General features: G+C 38.8%; 1 long non-coding RNA gene across 2 annotated transcripts in view; it reads right to left on the bottom strand.

The window, feature by feature from the left end:
- Nucleotides 1-6,931: 6,931 nt before the first annotated feature.
- Nucleotides 6,932-19,854, bottom strand: part of LOC119872528 — a 101,007-nt gene continuing 88,084 nt past the window's right edge. For both annotated transcript variants that reach the window (XR_005362094.1, XR_005362093.1), the window contains one exon: nucleotides 6,932-7,076. This is a non-coding gene — a long non-coding RNA (uncharacterized LOC119872528). The remainder of the gene's footprint in view (nucleotides 7,077-19,854) is intronic.

Raw genomic sequence — 19,854 nt, 5'->3', positions numbered from 1 at the left:
AGAGTAGCAAAAAATAGAGTGAACAAATGGAAGAAAAACCCTAGTAATAGGAGTTATCTGGACCAACTGTGGTTAACAAACATGATGCACATCACAATAAATAAGCTAAGAAAGACTGCTTCACAATGTTCTTTTAGAAGATACAGAGTCTATATGGCAATGAGGCCTAATATACATGCAATATTATTTGCAGAAGTCATTGTATAATGTATTGAAATCTGGAAGTATTTTAGGTCATTCCTTGCTTATAAAATGTCCATCACTTTACAGATGTGTTTACTAAAAAGAAACATAAACTAATTCCAGCAATGAAATATTTTCTACTTCAGAAAAGTTTAAAATAAGCACAATCTTGAATTCAGAGGATATTACAGGTATTTCAAACACTTAAGTCCTTACTAAATAAAATAGTTTTAAAAAACACTATTTTCTGATAATAAAAACATCAACTTCTAAAAGTTCCTTGTAATTTTTTAATTTGTTAAGCCACAATTACAAAGTAACAGACACTTGCTTGGCTCTGCAGTTTCCATTTGTTTCCCATACTTCCTCCCCAGAGTATGCTTCTGTGCCTAAAATGATCACAGTAAACTTTCATGGGGCTCATCTGTAAAAAAAAAGAAACAACAAGCCCCCAAATGGAGTAAGTTGCCCCCGGGACAGCAAACCAAAAACCACAGTTTCAACTCATTTCAGGAATGTGATCTTTTTTTTTTTATTATTTAAATTCAATTTGCCAACATATAGTATAACACCCAATGCTCATCTCACCACATTCCCTTCTTAATGCCTGTCACTCAATTACCCTATTCCCCCATCCACTTCTCCTTCTCCAACTGATTGTTTGTTTCCCAGAGTTAGGAGTCTCTTGTGCTTTGTCTTCCTCTATCATTTTTTTCCCACTCAGTTTCCACTCCTTCACTTACAGTCCCTTTAACTGTTTCTTTTATTCTATATATGAGCAAAACCATATGATAATTGTCTTTCTCCAATTGGCTTATTTCACTTGGCATAATACCCTCCAATTCCATCCACATCAATGTATATGGTAGGTATTCATCTTCTCTGATGGCTGAGAAATATTATATATTACTGATATATATATCTATCTATATCTATATCTATATCTATATATGATCTTCTTTATCCATTCATCTGTCAAAGGACATCTCTGCTCCTTCCACAGCTTGGCTATTGTGGACATTGCTACTATGAACACTGGAGTGCAGGTGTCCCGTCATTTCACTACATCTGTATCTTTGGGGTAAATACCTAGTAGTGCAATTGCTGGGTCATAGGGTAGCTCTATTTTTAACTTCTTGAGGAACCTCCACACTGTTTCCCAGAGTGGCTGTGCCAGCTTGCATTCCCACCAACAGTGCAAGAGGGCTCCTCTTTATCCACATCGTTGCCAACATTTGTTGTTTCCTGTCTTGTTAATTTTAGCCATTATCACCAGTGTGAAGTGGTATCTCATGGTGGTTTTGATGTGCATTTCCCTGATGACAAGTGATGTGGAGCATTTTTTCATGAGCTTGCTGGCCATGTGTAGGTCTTCTTTGGAGAAATGTCTGTTAACAATTCAGCAATGTGGCAGGACACAAAATCAATGCACAGAACAATGAAACTGAAAAAAAGATAAATTAAGGAATTGATCCCATTTACGTTTGGACCAAAAATCATAAAACACCTAGAAATAAACCTAACCAAAGAGGTAAATATCTGTACTCTAATAACTATAGAGCACTTATGAAAGAAATTGCGAAGACACAAAGAGATGGGAAACATTCCATGCTCATGGATTGGAAGAATAAATATTGTGAAAATGTCTATGCTACCCAGGGCAATTTACAAATTCAAAGCAATCCCTATCAAAATACCATGGACTTTCTTCACTGAGTTGGAAAACATAATCCTAAGATTTGTATGGAACCAGAAAAGACCCTGAATACCCAGAGGAATGCTGGAAAAGAAAACCAAAGTTGGTGGCATCACAAAACCTGACTTCAAGCTGTATTACAAAGATGTAATCATCAAGATAGTGTGGTACTGGTACAAAAGCAGACACATAGATCAATACAACAGAATAGAGAGCCCAGAAATGGACCCTCAACTCTATGGTCAATTCATCTTCGACAAAGCAGGAAAGAATATCCACTGGAAAAAAGTCTCTTCAATAAATGGTGCTGGGAAAATTGGACAGAAGAATGCAGAAGAATGAAACTGAACCACTCTTTTACGCCATAAACAAAGATAAACTCAAAAATGGTTGAAAGATCTAAATGTGAGACAAAAATCCATCAAAATCCTAGAGAAGAACACAGGCAGCAACCTTTTTTAACTCAGCTACAGCAACTTCTTGCCAGATACATCTATAAAGGCAAGGGAAACAAAAGCAATAATGAACTATTGGGACTTTATCAACCCAAAAAGCTTCTGCACAGCAAAAGAAACAAGCAACGAAAGGAATGTGATCTTTTTACAGTCAATATGAAATTTCTAGATGAGTGCTAGTGAAGTAATCTGCATGATAAAAAAGTCTGTCAAAACCAGAATGATATATTACCTTACACCTGTCAGAAAGGCTCACATCAAAAAGACAAGAAATAGCAAGTGTTGCTAATGGGAGAAAAAGGAACTGTCATGCACTGCTGGTGGGAATGCAATCTGCTACAGTCATACTGTGGAAAATAGTATGGAAGTTCCTCAGAAAGTTAAAGATAGAAATACCATCTGATCTAGTAATTCCACTTCTGAATATTTATCTGAAGAAAACAAACAAACAAACAAAAAAACACCACTAATTCAAAAAGATATGTGCTTCCCTATGTTTACAGCATTATTTACAGTGGCCAAGCTATAGAAGCAACACCAGTGTCCATTGACAGATGAATTGATATAAGATGTAGTATATACATATATAGAATGGAATATTACTCAGTTGTAAAAAGAATGATATATTGCCATTTGCTACAACATGGATGGGCCTAGAGGATATAACGCCAAGTGAAACAAGTCAGACAGAAAAAGACAAATACCATATGATTTCATTTATATGTGGAATCTAAAAAACAAATAATGAACCAACAAAGCAGAAACAGACACATAAATACAGAGAACTTGTGGTTGCCAGAGGGGAGTGGGTGGGAGGATGGGCAAAATGAGTGAGAGTAGGAGGTACAGTCTTCCAGTTATGGAATAAATAAATCACAGGGATGAAAGGTACAGCATAGGGGATATAGCTATGTGATTGTAATAGGGTTGTATGGTGACAGGTAGTACACTTGTGGCAAGAGTAACAGACATTATATATTGCATAGGCTTGTTGAAACACTATGTTGTACACCTGAAACTAATGTAGCATTCTGTGTCAACTGTTCTCCAATTAAAAAACAAAACAAAACAAAAAAAACCTGACTTTCCCTTCCCTGCAAAAAGATGTAATAATTCAATAATCTTTTCTTTTCCTTTGCTAATAACTTCCTTGTCCCACCCTCTTTCTTTCCTATAAAAAACTTATTTTATACGGTTCCTTGGAGCATCTCTGCCTGCTGGATGGCAAGCTACTTAATTTATGAATTGCTTAAGAAAGCCAACTAGATCTTCAAATTTACTGGTTGAATTTGAATTTTTTAACACTTCCTAAGAGCCAAGTATTTTATATGTGTCATATTATTTCATCTATATAACAACCCTCTGAAGGTAAGGGATTTTTTATTCCTTTCTTATAAAGAAACCAAGGCTCAGAGACAGTAATTTTCCCAAGGACACATAACTAGTAAGTGAAGTTCAAGGAGTCAAATCCAAATTTTCTGACTCTCACCTATCCAACTGTTGATTAAGTTCTGCTACTTCTAGTCTTTTTAGGCTCATAACATGAGGGCATCACGTTTTGGTTACAGTAGCTTACATTCATGAAAAGATCAGCCATTAGAAATGACGAACACCCATCATTTGCTTCGAAGTGGATGGAACTGGAAGGTATTATGCTGAGTGAGGTAAGTCAATCAGAGAAGGACAATCATTATATGGTTTCACTCATACAGGGAATATAAAAAATAGTGAAAGGGATTATAGGGGAAAGAAAAGAAAATGAGTGGGAAAAATCAGAGATGGTGACAAAACACGAGACTCCTAACTCTGGTAAACAAACAAGGGGTAGTAGAAGGGGAGGTGGGCAGGGGGATGGAGTGACTGGCTAACGGGCACTGAGGGGGGCACTTGACGGGATGAGCACTGATGTTATACTATATGTCGGCAAATTGAACTCCAATAAAAAAATATACCACAAAAAGATCCTGATTATTACAAACCTCCATACATCCATTACCTTCACAACAACTTTATTTGTTGTAGGAAAAATATATCTCTATTTAAAATTTTCAGAAATCAGGTTTAGTACCTACTTTAATAAAGACCTGGTCACAGACTGAGCTAGCTTTAGGTATATGCAGAAGTGTGAGCCTGAGGCATCAGAAAGACACCCAGCTTCTTTTCCAAAGCCAAGTCCAAATATAGTCCCTGCAATTCTTTCATTTGTCATTAAGTTAATGTTACAGGATTTCTTTTCGTGCCAAGGTTCTTGGTCATGCTGCTTCAAAGAATGAAGAGGTAGACCAGATGAACAGTGGTGGGCCACAAAGCAAAGTTTATTGAACAAATTAAAGTGAAGATGGAGGGGACCTAAGAAGATTGCCACCAGAATTTCTAAGTTTAGAGGTTTTTATGGGTTTTTTGGCTGGCTGTTTTAATCTGATTAACCCTCCATGTGGCTGTCATCCAATCAGGTTTTTTTTTTTTTTTTTTTTTCATGTGGGAAAGGGTAGAGGACTCCTTCCAGGGTGGAGTAAAATCCTTTTAAAGGTAGTTTCTTTTTAGAGTGGGGGCCTCTTGTTCCTGCCTGTATTTCTATCAATTATCCTTCATCATTAATACTTATCAAGTGCTATCTCTCTGCCAAGCAGTGCTAGGGATATGGTAGCAAGCTCTTGGAGTTTACTGTCAAGGCAATATTAAACATATAAATGTATCAATTAGTGTGCAATTATAAATTGTTATATATGCTATGAAAGGAAATATAATAGGCTCTGGGACCATGTTGTAAAAGACCTAATATAAAGTGGAGATCTGGGAGGCTTCTTTCTGCTGAGATATGGGGTTATATAGGAATGTAGCAGTGGAAGGGTTGAGATCATTCATGCAGAGGGGACATCATGTGTGAAGGCACAGAGGCAGTAAGGAGTTGTCATTAAAGACAGCCAGGGTCAATGGAACAAAGTGGGGGATGGGGTTGAGTCTGAGGGATTGTTGCACAGGATGATACTGATATGTTGACAAGGGTGCAGGCTGTGTCAAGATTTTGGGGTTTTAGTTCAAGTCCCATGGGAAGCCAATAAAGAGTTTTAGCAAGAAAATGATATCCAATTTGAGGTTTCAAAAAAAGAACATTTTGGCTGCTCTGTAAAGAAGGGATTAGTGGTAGAAAAGTGTAGAAGCAGGGAGACCTGTTGGGTTGTTGCACAAGCCCAAGAAAGAAGCAGTAGTGAATTGTATCAAGACAGACCATACCAAACCATGATGTGCAGCACAAACCATCATTTCATCAGACCCATGTGTTCCAAGAGATTGGATACCTAACGGGAATTTCAGCCTCTCCCCGGAGTGGAATTTTAAACCAATCAGTCTGGAATTTTTCTGACCAGCACTAGTTAGGTAATCTGCATGGTAAGGTATCCCCCTTCCCTGCCCTCTTGCCTTCCCTCCCTTAAGTGAAGGTAACCTTGCCTGAAACAATCCTTTCTTTTTGTTTGCTAATAACCTCATTGTCCCGCTCATTTCTGCCTACAAAATCCTTCCATTTTGTACAGCTTCTCTGAGTGCCCCCTCCATTTACTAGAAGCAATGATATCCAATTCATGAACTATTGAATAAAGCCAATTGGATCTTAAATTTACTCAGCTGAATATTTGTTAACAGATTCCAAAACCAGCATCTCCTGCCAGGTTCACAAATTCTGACCAAAACTTTGCTTGTTTTCTTCTGTCTTAAAACTTCCCTTTGATAACCCCAGTCCCCAGAATGTGTATCTTTCCTCAGTATCCCCTTTTAAGACACTATCAAAGGTTTTTTAACATTTTTTATTTAAATTCAATTTGCCAACATATAGTATAACACCCAGTGCTCATCCCATCAAGTGCTTTCCTTAGTGCCAATTACCTAGTCACCCCACATCATCCTCCCCTTCCACAACCCTTTGTTTGTTTCCCAGAGTTAGGAGTGTCTCAGGGTTTGTCTTCCTCTCTGATTTTTCCCCACTCAGTTTCCCTCCTTTCTTTTATGGTCCCCTTCACTATTTCTTATATTCTCATACGAGTGAAACCATATGATGATTGTCCTTCTCTGATCACTATCAAAGTTTGATAGGGCAGTGCTCTCTCAGCTTTCTGTGATCTACCTGTTTCCTTCTGGTCTTTAGACCTGGAAGCTCTGAAAGTCACTTTGACTGTGGTGGTGCCAGGCAAAAAAAAAAAAAAAGTGGATGGAGTTAATGTATATTTTGGAAGTAGATGCCATTGTGGAGGCCGAGAAAATTTAAGGCCATTCCACCTCAAGTTTAGCATTAGCACAAGTACAGCCATCTTAGGCCCCTGTAAATAAGAGCTGAACTTTACAGGAAAACCTGCAAAATGTCCTCGGCAGGGAATCCCATATCAAAAAGACAACAGAGCCCACGCCCATCGTAGAAAGTTCCATATTAGAATGAGAACAAAGCTCAATGCCCTTGAAAGCCCCATATTAGAATGAGAACAGAGCCCAATACCCTTGAAAGCCCCATATCAGAATGTAAACAGAACTTGAGAAATTCCTCCACCCCTTCTGAAAATCCCCTAGACCAGCCCATAAAAAACCCAGCTGTAACCCACTTCAGGGTCCAAGTCCCTGCTCCGCTGTGTCGGGTATACTTGGACCCAAGCTCGAGCTTGCAAATAAACCCTCTCGTGTGCTTGCATCGGTGTCAGCTCCTTGGTAATTTCTCGGATTCGCAATCTTGGGCGCAACACCATAGGTCTTGAACACTGGATATAAAGGATAAGAAGAACAAGATGATAAAGATTAGTCCCAAATTTCTGTTATTTTATTTCAACTCCAAGGAGATAAAGCCTGAGGAACTGATGTGAAGTACCTTGGCAGAGTTCTTGGCATATATTTAGCACTAAATGTTACCTACTGTATTGAAGATTATTCACAAGCACAAATTCTAATATGCAAGACATTTAGTTTTCCTATATCAACTGTCTTTTTTTTTTTTTAAGTTAGAACCTAGCATTTTATTTAGATCTTCATTAAATGGTTGGAATTGAGAACCAGACATACTTAATAAATCTCCAAAAATAGATCCTGAAAGGCACTTTCTGCTTAGGGCAAGCAGTCATGGAATAAGCATGTAAACAAGCTGGCTTCTCTGTACCACACCAGCCAAGTCAGCTTTCTCCATGGCCAGCCACACCAGCTCTGCCCTCCCTTCTGTTAACACCAGCCAGACCCCCTGTAGGTCTAACCCAAGGTCTTTCTGTAGGACACCTTGGCCTACCTGGGAATGCTGGGAACATGTTATTAAAGGAATCATGGTGTTGAGGAAAAAAAAAAAATCTTTTAAAAGCTGCCATCTGAGGTGATGGCTTCTCTGTACTTATGCCATACCCCAGAATACAATAAATAAGCAATTAGAAAATGTTCAAGTATGAAGGGATTTCCTCCTCCCCGCCAAAAGCACTGCTCTCTGAAGGAAGCTGGTTTCTCTGTAGCTACACCAGCTGTTCAGGAAAGCTCATTGGACCTGGTTTTGAAAATAAAACAAAGTTAAAACCCTGGGAGGAATTATTGTGCAGTGTGGAGTACTCAGTCTTTCTTATAAAGAAAAAAAAAAAGTTATCTGGTACCAAAGTGTGCAACCTACAGACCCTCAGGTACTGCCCTGTGATTTCTCTGTATGACATTTCTAGAGCTAGGATCAACTGTCTTTTTCTATAATAACTTAATTTTTGTTGCAAGCCCCTTTTCTGCCCAGGGAGAGAAACCTTCTCAGTCGTTGTTGCCTCTACTCCACCCTGCAGGCAGGATGCTAAAGTGCTTGGGTAACACCACGCTATCAGGGGCTGATAGTAGGGGGAGAGGAAAGGGGACAGGAAAGTGGATGCAGCTGGTCCTTGTTCAACATCACACAATGACATCTTCTGACACTATCTCATGTCTGTCAGATGTTCTGTCATTCAACCATTAGGTCATCCATGGGCCCTGTTCATTCCCACCTCAAGACCCCATGACACTCAGCTGTCTCAGCCACTCAGGCCTCCCTGACACATGAGAAAGCCTGTTCCTTTTTCTAAACATGAACTGTGGAAAATTAGATGAGGCTGCCTAAGGCACTGTGCCTTTTATATTCCATTGTCCCCACTTCATGCCAAACCAAGGAAGCTCTGGGGTCTTATCAGCTTCCTGGCACTTCCCTGGGTCTATAAGGATGGGCAAAAGGCTCAGGTCCTCTCTACCCCGGATCTGCAGATCCCTGGAGTGCATCATCCCTCTCTCCCATCAAAAGAATTTAAGGGAAGGGTGGCCAGAATCACCCTTTCCAGTTCTTTCTCCCCCATTAAGGAGACAAGCCCACCTGGCCCAGGGGGTGAGATAAAATGGTATTCTTTCAAATCTTTTGCTTATGCCCAAAGCTTTCAATGAATCCTTTTGTTTTCTGAGTTCTGTTCCCCCTGAGGACATTAAATTGCTAAGATTTGAAGGAGGGAAAGGATCATAAAGTTCAGGAAATGCTAAGAAAAACAAAATTATTTAATATATCAAAATACTGTCCCACTATATAGTTATTATCATTGTTCATATTTGCTGTGAATTCACTGATGTATAGAGGCTTTGTAGAGTAGTTAAGCACTTGGACTCTGGAGCCTAATGACTTGAGTTTAAATCCCAGCTCCACTAATTGCTAATTGACCCTAGCTATCTATTTTTAGTGCCTCAATTTCTTCATTTGTGCCATAGAAATGATCATAGTACCTCCCTCAGAGCATTATTTTGGGCATTGAATCAGATCACTAATATCAGAACAGGTCATGTGAGAACAGTGCACATAGTAAATGCAATATGTTTGCTGCTGTGACTATTAAGCTTGTCATGCTCTTCTAACATTTGGCAGAAATCCATTACTGAACATAGGGCAATTGATTCCTGTAATTACTGGAGAGAACAAACCACTGTGTCACTTCCAAAAGAAAATGTTGTGTATGAGCCCATTAAGATGACGCTACAATCTCTACTCTTACCAGCATTAAAGGCAAATATGGAACTTAAATTTAGGACTATGGAACTATATACAGTTGGAAAAGACTCCATTCTTCATTATTTACTCATTTTATTTTTATTCAATTTAGTATATATCTACTAGCATGAGGCACTGCTCTAGAAACTGGGGCATCGTCTAGATTTGATGGTCCTCACAATATGGTAGAGGAAGACAAACATAAATAAAGAAAGAATAAACAGCTGCCAAAATGATACTAAGTCTCTACTAAAATAAGATTCATTCTCTGCTTGTTCTATAGGACATTCTAGAATTTTTCTGGAACCCTGACACCAGTTACCAAGCAACAGAGAAAAATTCTTCAAACCCAAACTGAAGAAAAATTCTTCAATACAGTACATGCTGTACTGAGGGTAGCAGTGGGAGTGGGGGATGAAGAACTACTATTCTGAGAACCTCCAAACTACAGGAGGGAGACACAGAGCAATCATCATGCATATTTTGCCTCAGCTTGTGATCCACGTTAAATGTTAAGCTAGCTGTGGTTTAGTAGTGTTTAGGGTGGCACTAGGGCCACCTGGCAGGGTACCAGGCAATGTTACATATACCTCATTGAATCTGCAGCACATTGCTGTGATGTAAGTATTATTATCATTAGTTTTCCCTGGAGGAAAGCAAGATTCAAGGTAAAGTGACCTGTCCACTCCCACAGACACGTGTACTTTCTCCCTATTTCTCTGACATGTGCACAGGTAACTGTAGGACACATATTGCCACATAAGTGAAAACAGCTACCAGTAGCCTTGTGGCCTCAATGCAAGCACAGTCTAGTAACTATTAGTCCTCTAAAAACTTCAAAAAGGCTCACTTGCCTTAACTCTTCCCTGGGCCCTAGAGAAATTAAAAAACCAGCTCCTGAATCAACTTCCTGGTGAATGAGTCAAAACTGGACTCTTGGGCACAGTTAGGGCAAAGAGGATACATTTTACTGGGGTTTTGGCTCACATTACTACTAAATGTCTTGCTGTGTGTCAGGCTTAGAATAGTACTAGAGACACAGCAGGAAATAAAATCGAAAAGAATCTTTGCCTTTATGAAGCTTATATCCAGCAGAAAGTAAGAGGGAATAGACAATAAACAAAAAAATAAACAAAGGATAGATCATGGGGAGTTCTGGTGGGAAACCATAAAGTAGGAGAGGGAGAGAAATGTGGATGAGAGAGAGCTGTTCCATGCAGCCTCTCCTACTCTGCACATGTCCAGGATGCACAATCAGAAAAGGCCATCTCACCGCTGAATGAATCTCTTCCCTATCACTGGAGATCATGGCTAACAGAGTTACTTTTCTTGGCATTGCTTAGATGAAGGACTTGAGCCTACTTGCTTTGAGAAAAACAGTGACATGGGGGACTATGGAAGTTCCAGGTGGGAGGCTTCTCCTACATGGGTTGGGGAATACCCTGTTATTGCTAAGGTTGTTTATCTTAGGAGGTCCAGGCATTTGGCAAGCACATCACTAGGAGGAAGAATTGAACAGCTCTCCCTTTGCAGAGTCACTTACCAGTTCAACAAACGCACCATGTTGTATGCCAGGCTCTTTGCCTGGGAACTCTCCACCCATATAATTGCCATATTTCATTGCCATATCAAACTGAGTTTATGGAGGAGGAAAAGTCAAAGGACAATAGCATTTTGTAGGGCAGATAAATCAGATCATGCTTCAGAGAACATTTATTTTTTTAGTAGGTCTATATCCATGCACACCAAGCTTCAGAGATTTTATTTTATGGTTTGAAATAAAAAGCCACTTTCACATTTATTATCTCATGAGCGTTTTTTTTTATAAGGGACATTTATAAAGCACTTGTAAACTGATCCCCCAATTACCTTCAACATATTAAATTTCAGTTTCTTACTACATCATGAAATTAGTCTTAACTTAGTTCCCTTTATATTGTGTGCTTCACTTTCCTTGTAGCTAGTGACCTTCTTCCCTTCAACCCCCTCAATCTCATAGCTACACCCTGGACTCTTGTCATCACCAGGAATTATTCCAACACTCATATGTTAAATCCTGTTTTGGGACCTCCACCTCTTATATTTCCTGAACCCTGAATTTTTTTATTACTTTCTTGGGGATGCCATAACAAAGTACTACAGAAAGTGACTTCAACAACAGAAATTTATTTCCTCATAGTTCTGGAGGCTGAGGAGTCCCAGATAAAGATGAGGCAGGTTTGATTTTTTTCTGAGGCCTGTCTCTGCTGGCTTAGTTAGGGTTCTCCAGAGAACCAATAGGGTATTCATAGGTACATATAACAGGAGATTTATTATATGAATTGGCTCCTGTAATAATGGAAGCCAAGGAGTCCCATTATTTGCTATCTGCAAGCTGGGGAACCTGGACTGCGGACCCAAAAGCTCCAATGTTCGAAGGCAGGAGGAGTTGGATGTCCTAGCTGAAAAAGAAAGAGAGTAGATTTACCCTTCCTCCCGATTCTTGTTCTATTCAGGCCCTCAGTGGACTGGATGATGGCTGCCCTCCTTGGTGAGGGGGATCTTTATTCACTTTACGGGTTGAAAACTAATCAGAAACTCTGACAGAAACACCCAGAAGTCATGTTTTACCAGCTATCTGGGCATCACTTATTCCAGGCAAGCTGACACTTAAAGTTAACTTTCACAGCTACTTTTTCTCTGTCATCACATGGTCTCTCTGTATGTCTGTGCCATAGCTTCTTTTCTTGTAAGGACACCAGTCATATTGGATTAGAGCCCATCCCATGACCTCATTTAACTTTAATTACCTCCTTAAAGACCCTATCTTTAAATATAGTCACATTCCGATGTACTGGGGGTTAGGATTTTAACAAAGGAATTGGGGGGGCACAATTCATCCCATAACTTTCATTCCTACCTCAGAAGGTCTTCCATTTTATTGGGACATTCAGACTCTTGAGTTCAACCTCTCAGAACTTCATTCCTTTCTTTGCATGGCCTAGAACACTTGTCTTTCACTTCAGCAACCCTCCTAACAAAAGACACAATTCCACCACCCTTCTTCTGTTGGACCCATATAAGAAAACACAAATCTTGGATCAACTCATCTGTTGTGTAACTGAACTGATGTGAATTCACTCTTTGGTGAGATATAGATACAGGCTATGCCAAGTGGAACTGTCACCAAAGGAAACTTTATTAGATGCAAATAAGGAATCATTCCAAAGCAATGACTCCCCAAGTGCTGATAAGTGGGTTTCTTTCATTTAGGGTTAGGATAAATATTCATAAAGGGGAGTTTTGTCATCACATGTTAAGGCAGGTATAAAGTCATGTATGTATACTTAGGAAACATGCCTATACATGCATCGTATGTTATGCATTAACAAGGACATTTGTGTTCCTCTTTGGGCAGAAATTTTAACATTACAATAGGATAGATTTAACCCTTGAGCTCTCCATAATCCACCTGTGCAGGTGTGAGGCTGTGGTCAATCTCAAACTGATCTAGGCCACTGGAGCTCTCCCTGTTGTTTACCTTTAAAAGATAAAATTGACATTCCTATGAAGAAGAAGCAGGAACCAGTGGGAATCTTGCTGGTGACAATTTTAACCTCATTAACACTGTTAGGCACAATTTCAGTTGTACCTCCCTTCCCTGCTCCTGAATTGACATTGCTCCTGGAGAAAAATCACTCAGCACTCAGAAGGTGCTACTGCACATAAACAAGGTATGTTCTGTTAGAAATTCATGCTCCTCAAACCCAACTAGTCCCAGGGCCCCAGGCAAGCTATGTGGCTAGTTCCTACTTTTAACACTTTCCCAAAGTTTCTTCCTATACCACTTGCCCACTCATTCTCAGCAGATGACTTTGCTCCTTATATCATAGAAAAAATAGAAGCAATCATCCAAGAAACTGCTCAACTCCATGTTCCTGACCCATAAACATTTGCTTCTATTCCCTTTCTTGACCCCCAATCTATTTGATTTGTAATCTATTTGATTCAAAAAATTCATGTGTTCTGTTTCTATCAGAGGGAGGGGATAGCAGAGGCGGCAGGAGGGTAGGAAAAAGAAGGTGTTAGCAAGATGGTTATTTCTAATCTATAGCCAAGCATAAAAATAAAACAAAATTTGTATTCATCTTTAATGCAAAATTTTGCATTTATTTATTTGTTTTAGAAGCTTTAATATAAAATTATATCCTACTAAGCTCTATTAAAATATGTAGGTTTCTACACTATATTATTCATCTGAAACTAACACTGTAATGTTAGCTACACTGGGATTAAAATTTAAAACTTAATAAACTTTTTTAAAAATGAAATCATCAGGGACAAAGGAAAAAATATGTAGATTTCTTCTTTCTTGAGAGGATATCATAAGACCTTATGAAATTACAGGTCAAACTCAAAAACTAAAACTTAGCCCAGGTTGTTGAGCAGTGGTTGTATGTGTACCCAGTATGTAAATGAAGCAGATATCTGGTAGGGCAACTGCCTTCAAGCTATTTTTGGTTCCAAGGTGGAAGCCTATTAAACCAAGTACCAACTGTGTAAGATTTGAATGAGGATTGCAGGTGTCCCTGGCATATCCCGTCACGCCTCGCCTTCCTTTTCAGTTTTTTCCCAACTCTTCACTTTGTCTTAAACTCATAAAGAAATCTTCCATGCTTATATTTAATAGCTCCTTGTACTCAGTTTTCTGAGGTGATCACATATGAATCACTTTTAATCTCTTGTAGGGCCATCAACTTCAAGCTGTAGACATGAAATGATTTAACTCAATTGTTACATTCAAAATAGGGGAAAAATCACAAAAGAAGCTTAGCTGCAAACTTGGAGTTTTTAGATCACACATGTGATATTTTATGACTCACTCATATTTTTTACAGTACAAAATTTATCTTCTCAACCAAGAATAAGGATTCATTTCTAAATACTCACCATGCGTTATTGCAGATTTATGTATCACTAAAAATGAAAAATCTGGCAGTGTTTTCTAAGGTCAACTTCAATATCTCTCACATGTTCACATTTTTACTGACTTTTTTTCATTCGCAAAGTTCTTTCCATCTACTCATTTCACAATATGTGTTTATGCTCAAGGCCATGTTTAAGGCCACATTCCTATAAAAAGTAATGGCACAGATGGTTCTTCCACATCTGGTCATGGAAAGATCCCAGAACTCCATGCACAGAGTCCTCATGTTAATACCACTGCACCATCCCTAGTGCCCCTCTGTGTCCAGGGGCCTTATGCGTAATATTTCACTTTATGACAACAGCGTGAGATACATTGAAATGAATGAGGACTCTGATGTCTAGAGAATCTAAAGGACTGGTGCATGATCTGGTACACAACTAGTGGGGATATTTAAATCTATTAATTAATATGCCTCCAACTTGAACTTTATTATAATTATTATATTCATTGTGGTGATTATCTTTGCCTGTTAGGCTATTAACTGATAAAGAGGCACAGTCCTAGACTCTAAACACCACTAGAATATCTAGAAAAAGTCTATCACTTTTTTTTTTTTTTGTAATCGAGACAGTCAACAATTATGAGCTGGAGAGCAGTTTTACTTTGATATCCTCTGCCTTCTAGAGCAGCTCTAGCAGAAACAGAAGTGTATTAAGTACTGCAGCCACTCTGCCTTTAGTTATATGATATAGCCAGAAATGGGTTAGGACCAAGGATCTGTGGACCAAGGAAGATCAGAAAGTAGAAATAGAACCAACCAAGATTTATTGTATACTTATCTAATGCTTTCAGTTTCTCTAGCACTTGTTTCCCAGAAATCAACACAAACTGTCTAATATTTTCATTACTTCCCACAGAAGAGTCATACCAAAGGTAGAAACAGAGGGCCACAGATAATAAATCTGTAGTAAGGTCATCTAAGGAGATGATGACCTCTAGTGATATCCCCATTACAAAGATTATCCTAATTAGATAGCTAATAGGCAAACTCATGAAAGACTTCCACACATATGCTAAGCACTTAGGTCTGTTGACACATATTCAATTTAAAGGAAGACAAATGAAGAATTTAATAATAATGGATTATAATATACTTGACTAGGGACTCTCCTTTTTACAGTGAAATTATATCAGTTTCATTTATAGCAATAGAAGTATCATAGATTTGTCATTTAGTCCATTCTTCTGCATGGAGGAGCAAAGATGGTGCTCTTCCTGCAGCCAGGCTGACTCTGAAAGAGAGAGTTTAGGGAGCTGAACCCCAGCAGGCTCAGCTCCTTACCCCAAATGCTACTGGGACTTCATCTCTTACTCTCACTTTCTGGGTTCTGCTAAAGGTGCAGACTCCCCTGCCTCCTCATACTTTCATTCCTGGTGGCTGTCCCCACCATCACCACAATGCTACCAACTACCACCAATGTGGTAATCTGACCCAAGAGCACAGGTAGTTTTGTCTATAGAATTCACACATACTATTACTAGAAAAATTGCCCAAATGCCTGCCCTCTTTTGAAGTCACAGGTTCATCTTTTTATGAAAGGGAACACATTTTCTAAACAGCATGGTGAGGATCCCTGGGTGGCGCAGCGGTTTGGCACCTGCCTTTGGCCCAGGGCGCGATCCTGGAGACCGGGGATCGAATCCCACATCGGGCTCCCGATGCATGGAGCCTGCTTCTCCCTCTGCCTGTGTCTCTGCGCCTCTCTCTCTCTCTCTCTCTCTCTGTGACTATCATAAATAAATAAAAATTTAAACAAATTTAAAAAAAATAAACAGCATGGTGAAAGATTTGTACCTATGGGGTAGAAGGATAAGGCACAATTTAAACCTGAATAAAGAGCCAACACATCCTAGAATCCTAGTCAGCTCTTTAATTTCAACAATTTCCTCAGCAATTTCCCATAGTAATATCTTCCCAACGTAATTCTCTTGGGCCAGGTTATTATAAGGTTAAATATGAAAGTATTTACAAAAACAGTAGTGCCTTTTGAAGATGGCACCAAGAAGGAAAACAGTCATCTTTGCCACTGATGTGTCCTTCTATTTACCCTTCCTTGAAGAAGCCTTCATCAAAATCCACAGCAACAATCAGATGTCCTAGGTGATGAAGCATAGTCCCTCTAAAAAGCATTGCCTGAAAATCCCATGTGGCCTGTCAGTTTCTATTGCTTGGTGATTCCAGGGCCCTGTTTGGTAATACGAAAGGTCCTGTTCATTTTGTTCCTCCCCATGCTAACAGCCTTTAGCCATCTTCCCTATTTATAGGAAGGGTTTTGTTGGCTCCATTCCTTAGGTCTTTCCTAAATGTTTGTGACCTAGAAGGATCTCCCACTCTGATTTACATTGACCCAAAGGCACTTTAAGGAAGAGATTTTTTTCTTCAAATGGAGACAAGAGCAGTATCTCCAATGCAACTGGATAAATAATTTATTTTTCCTTCAAAGCCATGACTTTTTTTTCACCTTTCAATTTTTTTTTTTTATTCTGTTTTGGTAATCTGGCTAGAAATGAAAGAACATTTGAGGAATTGAAATTCTTTGGAGTCTAACTACTCTTTACAATCCAATATCATAGGCAAATTTTATCTGAATTATGCTCTTCTCCTCTGAAATAAGACATGTGATTCAGGGGATCCCTGGGTGGCTCAGCAGTTTGGCACCTGCCTTTGGCTCAGGGTGTGATCCTGGAGTCCTAGGATCAAGTCCCACATCGGGCTCCCTGCATGGGGCCTGCTTCTCCCTCTGCCTGTGTCTCTGACTCCGTGTGTGTGTGTGTGTGTGTGTGTGTGTCATGAATAAATAAATAAAACCTTAAAAAAAAAAAGACATGTGATTCAGCGACTCCATATAGTACTTTCATGCCACTCATTGCTGGGGGGATAGCAAGTGTAGCTATAATTGCCAGTCTACACATCCCACTCCAATCTATTATATTTAGCTATATTTCATCATATTAGCCATAATAATTTGAAGTTCTTTATCATTATTTTAGCTTTAAATATGTATCTTTTAAAAATTATTTCCATTATTTAAATGCTTTTCAAATGTGTAGTCAAATCAAATGAATAGATAAAGTTTGAAAGATGAAGATAGGCCTTTGCAGAAGCCACAACTCAACTGTTGGAAGATATAAACCTCCATAGCACAAGCACTACTCTATATCTGACACACTTGACTCTGCTCACCACAAAATCCTTTCTCTCTATCAGTCTTTTTGGTATTTTTTGTCCCACATCAATCAACACTTTTATTGAGTATTTTTGATTTCAAGGTCCTATGCTAGGCACTATGAATATCACCATGAGTGTAACATGTATTCCCTTCCTTTGAAAAGTTTGAAGGGTAATTGGAAAGTCAAGACAAACAGGAATTTTTTTTTTAATAATTCAAGAGATAAAAATAACAGTGCAAGCAAGGCAGAACATGAAAATCTGCCATGAGCTAGGGAAACCTCGATAGAGAACCAGTACCTCTAAGAATCCATTTTATGCCAGGTTCTGTACTGGCTAGTTTTATAGTTTAAGCATTTCTAGATGGCATCAGGCTTTGTTAATCAGCATGGTAAGACTAAATGCTGTTTCCTTGAGTTTTGTCTATTTGAGCTTTCAGAATCTTGATTATAATAGAAAACAGTCGTTTAATGTAGAAATTTACTACTATAACACAATTCTATCAAGTTACTGCTATTAATATCCCCATTCTATGAAACAGAAAATTGAAGCTTGCAAACATTAAGCAATTTATCCAAAGTCAAACATCCAGTAGATAGAAGAAGCAATTTTTTTTAATTCTAGACTTTATGCAAGTCACACAAGAATTTAAGAGTATTTCAAACCCACACTCTGGAATAAAAACCAGATGGCCTTCCCTGTAGCTATGTTAAGTATAAACAGAAGTAGCATTACCTGAAAAGACAGGAAGCAGGGTGCTTTTATGAATATGAATTGCTCCCTACTAAGGATCTGGCCAAAGTAGATACAACCTGCAGCCTGTGTAACCAAGGGTATCAAATCTAGTGTGGTCCGGTTGAGTTTATATGCTGGACTTTTGTGATCCTCAAATTTAGCAGTTCTCATGCCTGGGGAAGGTTTTGCTTTCTTTTCTTTCAGAGCTAGTGGGTGAGGTGAGATATTGCAAGGGAGTGATTAAATCTTGGACCCCACCCTTTCTGATCTAGTAAGCTTGAGATGAAATCTGGTCATAGGAATCTGTTATATTTTTATTTGTAATCCATTCAAGTTAATCTTGATGTTCACTGATGTTTAAGAATCTTTAATGCTTGAAAGCATGTTTCAGGGTAAGACAGATTAGGTTTAGCTTCCGTATAAGTGATTGAATAAAGGTCACTTTTAGTGAATCATGACTCAATTTCTCAAGCTGTTTGCTTACTTCCACCAAGAGCTACAATATGCACTACCTTAACCTAAAAAAGCTTCTTTTAAACAGAAGAGTATATTTTTTGTGCCTATATTTTCCTTACCAGCTGTGCTTCCTTCCAGATTGATCATGCTTTGCTGCCAAATGGGTGTGTATGCAAAAATATTCTCTCCCAAGGAGCATATGCCTAATATGCCACTGTTTCATATACATCAGCTAATTGATTCCCGTGGCCACCTATTGTAGTAGTCTACATTCCTATTTTACTGATTTAAAAAAAAAAAAAAGACTTAGAAATGAAATAACTTTCTCAAGCTCATGCAACTAATACATGCTGGAGCTGAGTTTCAAACCAGACCTATCTAATTCTAAATCACTCTCCTTCAATTTTTTTTCTTCTATGTCTTCATTTTCTTTTCTGCCCATGTCTTGAACCTTATCATATTACCCACAGACATCTCTTAGTTTTATTCTTGGCTCTGAGGACTAAAAAAGCTGAACATTGGTGCGAGGTAGATTTCTTCCTAGACTTTCAGCTCATATATGACTTTTTGGAGAATTCATTGGTTTGATGCACCACTAAAAAGACTACAAGTTTGCTGTTTGGTAACTTTGACTTTCATTATGGTGACTATGCATAAATGCTCTCTAGTGTTTATTCATTCATCTATTCATATATAATATTAAGGCTCTGAGACCAGTTCCCACATTTGTCAGAGGAAGGTAGGAATTCCCCTACAACACCAAGCAATTCTCTGGACACCAGTTGGGGGCCCTACAATTCAACTCAAATCTAAGACTATCTACTGACAAGATTGCATTAGATTCCACAGGTTAAGAGTTCAGTCCTACAAGACTGCTGCCTCACCCACTTCAGGTGCCAGTCACAAACTCGGGTTGTTACTGTGCTTCTGTCCAACGGCTACAGCTTGGAGGTCCTTGTAACTCCCTCCTTGGGTTCACTTTATTTACTAGAGCAGCTCATAGAACTAAAAGAAACATTTTACACATTAAATTACCAGTTTATTATAAAAGGACATAACTCAGGAACAGCCAGAAGGAAAAGGGCAAGATATGAGGATAGGGTATAAACTTTCCATGGCACTTTTCACAAATATCCACTTGTTCCCCAACCCAGAAACTCCCTAACTCAGTCCTTTTGGGTTTTTATGGAGGCTTCA

This window comes from Canis lupus, chromosome 7 (genome assembly GCF_011100685.1).
Source record: "Canis lupus familiaris isolate Mischka breed German Shepherd chromosome 7, alternate assembly UU_Cfam_GSD_1.0, whole genome shotgun sequence".
Classification (NCBI taxonomy): Eukaryota; Metazoa; Chordata; class Mammalia; order Carnivora; family Canidae; genus Canis; species Canis lupus.
Note: the sequence above shows the minus strand (reverse complement) of the source record. Positions and strands in the feature narration are given on the sequence as shown.